Raw genomic sequence first — 11,362 nt, forward strand, 5'->3', positions numbered from 1 at the left:
TCTTTTTATTTATTTCTTGTTACTATTTTTTGTGTTATTTTCTACTAATCTTTTGAGTTTAGGTTACCTCCTTGTGGATCGACCGTCCGATTATACTACAACCACCGCTTAGTGGTTGTCACGATTTTGGCGTTAAACAAATTTTGGCGCCGTTGTTGGGGAGGTAGTTTTCAAAGGTATTAGTGAAATTTTTACAAAAATATTAGTAACTTTAATTGTGTTTTTGTTGGAATAAATATTGTGTTAGTATAGTTTTTTATTTACTAATTTTTAGTTAATTAGATTATTATTATAACAAAAATAAAAAGAAAAAAAACTATAAAAAAATCATAAACAAAAAATTCTCTTTATTTATATATAAATTTTCTTTTCTTTTTCTTTTTTTATTCTTTTTTTTCGGTAAAACAAAAAAAAACATATTTATATTATAAATATTCATATATATATATATACATATCTATACAAAAATCCAAAAAATATATATTTATATATATATATATTTATTCTTATTTTAAATTTCCTTTCTTTTTCAATTTCCTTTCTTTAATTTTAATTTTTATTTATTTATTTAATTTTTTTTCTTTTTCAATTTCCTTTCTTTTGGTTAGAAAAAAAAATCATATATTTATATAATTATTTTTTTTCCTTTTTAGTTAATTCTTACTCCATTTTTCTTTCTTAATTTCTATTCTATTTTTTTTTTTAGTATAATACATATTTTTTTTAAAAAAAAGATTAAGCTTGTTATTCTATCTTCACTTTAATTCTCTTTTCTTTATTTTATTTTTGTGTTGTTTATTTTGTTGCTTAGTTTAGGCTTTTATTTTCTTTGCCTTAGTCTTCCTTAGAATTTAGGTTTTCCAAAAAAAAAAAACAACATATAATTGCATAAAATTGTTCATAAAATTTCAATCACAAAACGCTTAGTATTGGGAACAATTGTGTAATATTACAAATGGTAGAAACCGATATTGTTCTGTCTAGAAAGATTGGTTGTTAAATAAGGTTTGTGATAGTGTTACCCTCCACACTTACCTAGGAACCTCGGGGAGTTCTGTCTAGGCAAGTGCGGGTCTAAAGTGGTACCTTGGCAACCTTCCCAATCGGCCTGGGAACATTTCGAGCATCGACATTTGCACTATTACATTGTTCAACTTATTACTATAAGAAAACCAAACTTGTTCTGTCAAAATAAGCAATTTCACTCTGCTTAAAGGTTGTTTGGTCGAAAAGGTTGACTTGTGATCTACCATACTTACTCAGTAACCTCGGGGAGTTCTAGTAAGGCGTTGGAGATCACCCGAAAACCTCCAAATCTACCTGGGAACAAGTTTAACAAAAAAAATAAAAATAAAAAGACATAAAATAAATCTAATTCTGATTTCCGAGAGTGGATGAATCATCACGAAACTTCCAGTGACACTTCTTCCAATTCATCTGCCACTTCTACCGAAACTGCTTCCACCAATCCTGCTTCTCCACAAACTTTCGCTGATAATAACCCATTCGCAATGGCTCGCAATGATGAAATTTAACCAAGAACTCTCAATGAATACCTTCATCCTACTCGCACTTCCACGCCTTCATGCATTATCTTCCCTCCTAATATGCCTGCATTAGACTTTAAACCTAGCATGATTCAACTCTTGCCCACATTTCATGGAATAGAAAACGAAAGCCCATACATGCATATCAGAGAATTCGAGGAGGTAGTAGCCACGTTCTATAACCGAGCCGAAAATGCCGATGTTGTGCGACTAAAGTTCTTCCCTTTCTCCTTGAAGGACAAAGCCAAAAGCTGGTTGTACTCTTTGAGACCTAGGTCGATTGGAACATGGGAGGAGATGACCACATCTTTCTTTCTAAAACACTTCCCCAGCCATAAGACCAACAGTCTAAAATGACAGATTTCCACATTTTCCCAAAAGGACAATGAAACGTTCTATCAAGTCTGGGAAAGATTCAAAGATCTGTTGAATCAGTTCCCACACCATGGCTATGAGAACTGGCATTTGGTCAGTTACTTCTATGAAGGCCTCACGAGTCATGAGCGCCAGTTTGTAGAAATGCTATGCAATGGTGAATTCCTCGAAAAAGAGCCTGACGATGCACTTGAATATCTCGAAGAAACTGCGAAAAAGTCTCACACCTGGACTGGTCCAAGTGCTACTGACAGCACCAACCGACACAAACCATCTGGGATCTATCAACTTTGAGAAGATGATAGTGTTAAGGCCCAACTTGAAGCTTTGAAAAAGCAGTTTGAGGTATTAATGATGAAGAATGGCCAAAAATCGCACATGATCGCTCAAGTGAAACCGCAAGAACCTTGCTTTGTTTGTGGAGGGACGGAGCATTTAGATAAGGATTGCTTAGCTTTGAATGAAATGAGGGGGGTTTATGAGGAGCAATGCAATGCGTTAGGGGCATATAACATGCCATTCTCCCATACGTACAACCATGGTTGGAGAAACCACCCAAATTTCAGTTGGAGAGATTCCAACCAAGCTCAATCGTCTAGAGGCCAATGGAGAAATGAGCAACAAGTTCAACTATCAAAGGCGTATTCTGCACCTCAATACAATGCTCATCCAAAATGAAATTCTCTCGAGAATACTCTTCATGCATTCATCGAGGAACAATCCAAGCTTAATCGCCAAATGATGGAAGAAATCAAGGAAATGAAATGTCAATTCTCAAATTTGACTAAATCCTTGGCCATTCTGGAAAAAGGCAAACTTCCTTCCCAACCAAAATTCAATGTCCAAGGCCAACACATGGCCCAATCTTCAAATTCTATTGATCAAAATGTCAAGGAAGTGAATGCCATCACGACGAGAAGCGGTAAAACTTTGCAAGACCCACCCATAAAATCCAACTCTCCCAATATTCCAAAAGTTACTCCAGAAAATCCACCACTCAATGCCTCTCCAAAAGTACCATTTCCCCAGGCTTTGAAACCTGTTGGGAAACTTCCTGATAATCGAGCTTAACTCCTTGAGCACTTGACACAAGTGAAGATTAATCTCCCTTTGCTTCACATCATTAAACAAGTGCCCACTTATGTCAAAATCATCAAGGATCTATGCACTGCAAAAAGGAAGCATCATGTCAAGAAGACTGCTTTCTTGACTGAGCAAGCAAGTGCGGTGATTGAACAAAAGGCACCGCCAAAATACAAAGACCCCGGTTGTCTCACCATTTCTTGCCAAATTGGGACCCATGAAGTCAGCCAAGCCTTACTTGATCTTGGCGCGAGTGTAAATCTCATGCCTTACTCTATATACTCGCAACTCAGTCTTGGAGAAATGTAGCCAACATCTATTATGCTACAGCTTGCTAATCGTTCCACCAAAAAGCCTAGGGGTATTGTTGAGGATGTATTGGTTCAAATTGAAAAATTCTATTACCCCGTGGATTTTCTCATTCTTGATACCCAATCTGTGGTGAACATGGAGTCTAAAATTCCTATTATCCTCGGAAGACCATTCCTTGCCACTGCAAATGCTTTGATCAATTGTTGGAATGGTCTAATGAAGATATCGTTTGGAAACATGACTCTTGAAATCAATATCTTCCACATCGGAAAACAACCCCGAGAAGGTGATGAATGCTATCAAACATTCATGATTAACACTATAATTCCCGAGGAGGTTCAATTGCGAAACAACTTTGATAATGTTGATGAACTCCTCCTTCTGTCTGACAACGAAAGTCCCAGTTCTATTGAGTCTACTCTTGCAATATCAGATCGCATAGACTCACGCCATAGAAGTACTCGGTTTTGGAAACCTCACTTTGAAGAGCTACCTCACGAGAGGTCACAGCCAAAGACTTCAGCCGAAGAGGTTCCAATTGTTCAATTGACCCAACTTCCCGAGGGTTTGATCAATTCTTGGGAGACGGTGAAACCTTTCCAGTTATCATCTCGTCCAACCTTCAAAATTCTCAAGAATTGCAGTTACTCGAGCTACTGCGAATGTATAAATCTCCGATAGGTTAGATGCTTGCTGATATCAAATGTATTAGCCCTTTAATTTGCTCCCATCGGATCAATCTGGAGGATGAGGCTATCCCCCGAAGAGACCCTCAGAGGCGACTGAACCCCACAATGAAGGAAGTTGTAAAAAATGAAGTTTTGAAATTGCTAGACGCTAGTATTATTTACCCCGTAGCTGATAGCAAGTGGGTCAGTCCTACTCAAGTCATGCCCAAGAAATCTGGTGTCACCGTTATCCAAAAGGAAAAAGGGGTCCTTATCCCCACAAAAACGGTGATGGGGTGGCGCATGTGCATCGACTATAGAAAATTAAATGCCGCCTCCCGCAAGATCATTTTCCACTCCCATACATTGATCAAATCCTTGAACGTTTAGTTGGTCATCCATTCTATTGCTTTCTTGATGGCTATTCTGGTTATTATCAAATTGAGATTGCATTAGAGGATCAAGATAAGACCACTTTCACTTGTCCCTTTGGTGCTTTTGCTTTCCGGTGTATGCCATTTGGCTTGTGTAATGCACCAGCTACTTTCCAAAGATGCATGATGAGCATCTTTAGTGACATGATAAAAAAATCAATGGAAGTATTCATGGATGACCTAACCATTTTTGGAAACTCCTTTGAGACATGTCTTCTTCATCTTGAAGCTGTTTTAAAACGATGCATTGAGAAAGGACTTGTACTCAATTGGGAGAAATGCCACTTCATGGTATCTTCTGGCATAGTCTTAGGCCACATTGTTTTTGAAAAAGGAATTGAGGTTGATCAATCCAAAGTCGACCTTATCTCCAACCTGCAAACTCCTAAGACTGTCAAAGACGTTAGGTCATTTCTTGGTCATGTTAGTTTCTATAGAAGGTTCATACAAAAATTTTCAATGAATGCACGTCCGCTAAGAAACCTCCTAGCCAAAGATGCCACTTTTGAATGGACACCTAGGTGTGAGGAATCATTCTGAATGCTTGTCAATTCACTCACTTCCGCTCCCATCATTCAATCACCCGAATGGGGTCTTCCTTTCGAGATATGTGTGACGCCAGCAACTTTGTTGTGGGAGCTGTGCTTGGACAACGAAGGGAGGGGAAACCCTTTGTTGTCTATTATGCAAGCCAAACTCTCAATAGTGCTCAAATGAACTATTCCACTACTGAAAAAGAGTTGCTTGCCGTTGTCTTTGCCCTTGAAAAATTATGATCTTATTTGATTGGTTCACCTATTATGATCTTCACAGATCACTCCGCCCTTCAGATCTCCTTTCCAAAAAGGATGCTAAGGCGCGATTAACACGACGGATCCTTCTCATGCAAGAATTTGATATAATGATCAAAGACAAGAAAGGTGTTGAAAATGTCGTCGCGGACCACTTGTCCCAACTTGAATTCAGCAATCCTGCTGATGGTCCACTTATTCACGATGATTTCCTCGATGAACAATTGCTTTCTATTGCTAAGTTACCGTGGTATGCTCACATTGTCAACTACTTAGTAACAGGTGAGCTCCCATCTGAATGGAGTTCACAAGACAAACGCAAATTTCTGGTCAAGGTGCGCAATTTCTTTTGGGATGACCCATACTTATTCAAGTATTTCCCCGACCAAATCATGCGAAGAAGCATCCCCGACGATGAGGTGTCTAGTGTGCTGAATTTTTGCCACAATGATGGTTGTGGTGGTCACTTTTCTGCGAAGAAAACCGCTGCAAAAATCTTACAATGCGGCCTTTACTTGCCAACTTTGTTCAAAGACACCAATGATTTTTGTCGTTATTGTGTAAGGTGCCAAAAGTTAGGATCCTTATCTCATCGGCACATGATGCCCTTGAACCCAATTCTTGTGTATCGAAATATTTGATTGTTGGGGGATAGACTTTATGGGACCATTTCCACATTCGTTTGGCTACATTTACAACCTTCTCGTTGTGGACTATGTTTCCAAATGGGTTGAGGTTGTACCATGCCAAACCAATGATAACACTACAGTTGTCAAATTCTTGAAAGAAAATGTGTTATCAAGATTCGGTATTCCTCGCGCTATCATCAGTGATCAAGGCACTCATTTTTGCAACAGATCCTTTGAGGCTCTTATGCGCAAGTACGGTGTACTTCATAAAGTTGCAAATGCCTATCATCCACAGACTAATGGTCAAGTTGAGTTAGCCAGAAAGGAGATAAAACACATCCTGGAAAAGACGGTAAATCCCGACAGCAAAGATTGGTCCACACGTCTTCTAGACGCTCTTTGGGCATACCGCACTGCTTTCAAATCCCCTCTTGGGATGTCTCCCTGATAACTCTAGGATTTAGAGTTATTTTTATAATCTTTGAACTTGCTTTTTGAGTTAAAAAGAGTAATGAAACCATGTTTAATGTGAATTTGTTAGTTTTTATCCTTATCTTCTAGGTAGTGAGTCCATGTTAGAAGTCAGTCATGTTAATGTATTATTATTAAGTGTTTTATGTAATTTGGGGTTCTGTGTTCATCAGGAAAGGAAACTGAAAAATATAAAAGGGAAATTTTGGGAGAAAAAGGAAACGAGATCTGAACTGGGCGTGCTGCTATCTTGATGCTGTAAGCTAACCACATAGCATTCCAAGGAAAAAAGGCAGATGACGGGGAGAGAAGCCAGCTAGACTTAATGAATTACATCAGCGCATGTGTGGCAATTATTTTAATGGATTAAGTCAGCTGGGTGAGGTGGCGTGTGAAGGACAAAGTAGGAAATGACTTTCCTATTAGGGTAAAAGAAAGTACCCTAAGAAAAGGGAGGAGGAGCCGAAATAGAGGGAGGAACCCATTCCTGGAAGAGAGCTGATTCTTAGCACCATTTTGGAGAAAAAAGAAGTACAGAGAAAGAAAAGCAAGAAAACAGAGAGAATACAGAGGAGGACGAGGACCACGAGCTGACGACTAGGGGGATTGAGCACAACAATTCCTTCTAACTTTTTCTTCTCCCTTCTTCATTTTGTATTGTATTTTCTCTCTATCTAAGTTGTGAACAAACTTCATGGATACTTTAATTGCTGCTGGTTTTGTACCTCTAATTTCAGACATGAACTAATATTCTAAGGATTTGGGTGGTTATGAACCCTATATAATGAAGTAATGTTTTGATGCATGGATGTAGTAATTGTGCCATTGTTCAATTAAGTGTTGTTAATGTTAACTTATTGTTGTTTACTGGCCATGAGTAACAATTAATTAGCTAGATCTAATTTTGGAAGGAATTAGGCTAGTTGAACCCATTTAACTGATGCAAGAGAAATACCTTGTTTTTAGGTAGATCTTAGTGGTAAAATAGGGATGTTTTGCTGCCTTGTGTAACATGAGATTTGGTGTTTAAATGATTGTGTACAATCTGATTTAAGACAGGAATGTGTTGAGTTGAGTTGTAAACGTTTATCAGTGGGTTTTGGAAAAAGCTTACTAGGCATTTGTGAAATCTGTTAACTCTGGGCTCGATTGCTGAACCCTTGCTGAATCTTTGCTATAACAACTGGAAAGAAATTATAGGGGGATTAACCACCCAGACCTACTTGTTCACATAGATTTTCTCTCAAACTAATTTCTCTTGTTTTTTTTTTATTTTATTTTAATTGAAATTACATATACACACTAAATGTCAGATTCATATCCCAATTATTCCTTTAATTTTGTTCTTATATTTTTAAATTGTTCCTAGTTGATTTTACAAAAATTTAGTTTAAAATCCCTGTGGAGACGATCTCACTTTACATTATATTACTTGTGCGGCTACGTATACTTGCGTATTTTAATTGCTATAATTTTCGCAACACTCCCTATCGGCTTGTCTTTGGAAAAGCCTGTCATTTACCTATCGAGCTCGAGCATAAAGCGTATTGGGCAATCAAAGCCCTACACTTTGATTTGAATGCCGCAGGTATCAATCACAAACTCAAGTTGTCCGAAATTGAGGAGTTGAGAAACGATGCATATGACAATTCCAGGATTTATAAGGAAAAATTGAAAATCGCTCACGATAAACAAATCCTGCGAAAACACTTTGAGCCAAATTAGAAAGTGCATCTGTATGATTGTTGCTTGCACTTGCACCACGGTAAACTGCGATTGCGATGGACTGGTCCATTTGTCGTGAAACAAGTATTTCCCAACGGTTCTGTTGAGGTCGCGGACTCAACCGATGGGAGAATTTTTCGAGTCAATGGCCAAAGACTGAAGCATTACATTGAGAGTGTGAATCGTGTTGAGGAGGTCCTTCTTAAGGACCCAATCTATACACTCTGAAGTTCTGAATGATTTGTTGTTCTTTTTATTTTTCATTATCTTTATTTTTCTGTCTTTCTTTTATTTTTGTATGTTTTCGTTTTTGTATTCTGTTTGTTTTGGGGTATTGTTATCAGGCTATTTTCGCTCTCGCCTCATGGACATGGTTATCATCTAGGTGTTCTCTCTCCTTACCTTTTCATTTATTATTCATTTTGACATTGAGGACACTGTCTGATTTTTGGTTGGGGGTGGTGAGCATACATTGGCTTTCATTTGGAAAATCTTATTGTTGTGTCATTAGCATTCATTTGGAAAACATTATTGTCTTGTTGTATTTTTAAGTCAAATTTTCTCAAAATTATCCAAGCATGAGTATAATTTGTTGGTTTGAGTCAGTTCTTACTATGTTTAGCTATTAAGAAATGATTTTCAAAGTTCTTTTGTGCACTTTCCAAACATGTGATAAATTGGTTGTAACACAAATAGTTGAGAGAAATTTCAAGTTTAAAGTTTTTCATTTCTTGGTGAGTTGTGAAAATAACTTTTTGAACTTTTATTGATCATTTGAGTTGGTAAAGTCACATCTTTGGAATTTAAAACATGACATTTACTAGAGGGATGTTTTTCATTTAAGAATGAGTCTTTGTAATAATTTTTAAATTTATGTTCAATAGATTTTGTTTGTAATTTCCTTTCATTTTTGTGTTGTCTCTTGTAAAAAAAAAGAAAAAAAAAAGGGAAAAGAATAAAAAAAAAAAACAAAAGAAAAAAAATAGATAAATGAAAAAAAAGAAAACAAGAGCACACTTCCTTCTATTATTTTGTAGTTGTTGAAAATATATATATATATATATTTCTATTACTATTATTTTGTGTAATGTATTAAAAAAACAATTTTATTATCATTATAGTTCATTTTCTTATTTATCATTTCTAGTTAGTTGTCATTTCGTTCTTGGAGTTTTCTCATGTAAATCCCAAATGTTGTTTGTTTTTTGAATTCCAATAAGTTGATTTGTCTATCTTGTGATCAATATTTGTTCAAATTGCTTGTCCTAAAAAGTTTATATCTTCTCATTTGAGCGTAAACTGTTACATTTCCAACTCCAAGAGTGTAATCATTCCCATACAAATACTTTCAACACTCGTGAGGAATTTGGAGTTGAGACCTTTATACTTTTGAGATTTTTCGATACTATTTGTGCTATGACTTGCGATAAAAAGAATATAGTTTGGTGCACACACACACACAACTCTGGAATCGCAACTGAAATAGCTTAGATAGTAATATCCGACTTCTTGTTGATACTTTGAAAATGCTTAGATGATTTTGCTTAGTTTGACTTGATTATTCAACTTGACAATTTTTTTTTTCGCTTGAATTGCTAGGGACTAGTAATAAACTAGTTGAGGGTTGTGATTAGTGCTCAAAAATGTCAATTTATTAGTTTTAAAGTGTAAAATAATAAAAGTTTTAATTAATATTTTCATGAATTTATTGTAATATTTGTTTTAATTGAAAATATTAATTTTTAATTTAATTTATGTTTAATTTTTAGGAAATAATTTGCATTTGGAAAATAATAAAAAGATAGAAGAAAGAAATAGTTAAAATTGACAAAAAGAGAAGAAAAAATGGTATTCTTAAGGTTAAAGCCTAACTGAAGGAGAAGCCCAGACCCAACTTCCTCCCCAGCCCACTGAAGCTGAGCCGAGCCTGCGAGCCGAGCCACCGAGTCGCCAAGCCTGCGAGCCGCCTGACGCCGCCAGCTATCTGAACTCCTCGTGCACCACCTGTCAGCTGTCCAGCAGCCTCACTCCAACTCCCTTCCCAACAACATCATACGCCCTTCTCTCCAGCAACCTAACATTCCAACGGCCCAAAGACCCCACGCGGCCCAATCTCTCTTCCTCTCAGCAATTCGCAACCATCTGCATGCTTCATCTGAAGCCCAGCAGCTTCACTCCAAGGTCCAATTGGCCCAGCAGCTTCACTCCATGCCATTCCCAACAGCAAACGCAGCAAGCCCAGAGGACCCAACTCTCCCAGCCAGGCACCTACGTGGCACTTCCCCATTGGCTGGGAATGGGTTAAAACCCTCTTCTGTCACCAGCCACTTTCAACCCATGTTTTGTGGGTATTGGGCTTTGCAAAAATTGCTATTTTGAGCTTTAAAACTCATGTTTTTGTGGTATTTTAGAAAAGGGAAAAATGACCATACACCAAAATAGCTAGGTTAATATTAATAATAAGATTTGATTTTTCAAAATTATATTTTATTATTAATATTTCAGATTTATTTTGTAAACCCCATTTTGTTGTTTAATTTCTTTTTAGTCATTTTCTTCCTCTATAAATAGGGATTTCTTTTTCACACTTAGTATGTAATTTTTTAGAGTAAAGAAACTATAGCAAAATTTCTACTCACTTTCTTCTCATATTTTCTTCTTAGAATTTTGTGAAAATCATGAGCATAATGGCCTAATCTTCCTAGGAAGGTTAGGGATGATTCCATATGCTAGTTATGTTATTTTGCTACTTTGATTTACTATGTTCTTAATGTAAAATATTTGAGTTATTTATGTTCTTTCATCTCCTTCTCTATTTTGACATCTTTATTTACTTATGCTAATAGTAAATAGGATTAGTCATGCTCTTTCTATGTACTTCTAATTAGTAAAAGTAATATTGATACAAAATTTTATGTCTAATCTTCTATTGCATTATTGCCTTTGGGTATTTTGTCATTTTTAGATTTTTCATAAGATTAACATTGTGCTTTTAAAGTAAAGAACTTTATAACTCAAATGGACTTTTGTTAGAAAAAAAATATATGGACTTTAATGTTAGATTTTCCTAGCAAATGTTTGGATGTAAACTATTTACTTGTGTATTTTTGTAAATCAAGTAACCAAGTAACTAAGCAAGCATATGGATGATTCTTGAAACATTTCCATTTCTCAAACTCTTGATTACATCTTACCTTTATTTCACTTATCTCATTTTATCATTTCATCAAAAAGACAACATCAAGATCTCAAATCTCTTTTCATTTCCATCTTTTTCTTTATTTCTTGTTACTAATTTTTGTGTTATTTTCTACTAATATTTTGAGT

General features: G+C 36.1%; 1 non-coding gene across 1 annotated transcript; it reads right to left on the reverse strand.

The window, feature by feature from the left end:
* Positions 1 to 1,892: 1,892 nt before the first annotated feature.
* LOC133799030 (small nucleolar RNA R71) lies at positions 1,893 to 1,999 on the reverse strand. The gene has a single exon (XR_009876238.1). It is a non-coding gene; the product is annotated as a small nucleolar RNA R71 (small nucleolar RNA).
* Between the last annotated feature and the right edge of the window lie 9,363 nt (positions 2,000 to 11,362).

Source organism: Humulus lupulus, chromosome 8, assembly GCF_963169125.1.
Source record: "Humulus lupulus chromosome 8, drHumLupu1.1, whole genome shotgun sequence".
NCBI lineage: Eukaryota > Viridiplantae > Streptophyta > Magnoliopsida > Rosales > Cannabaceae > Humulus > Humulus lupulus.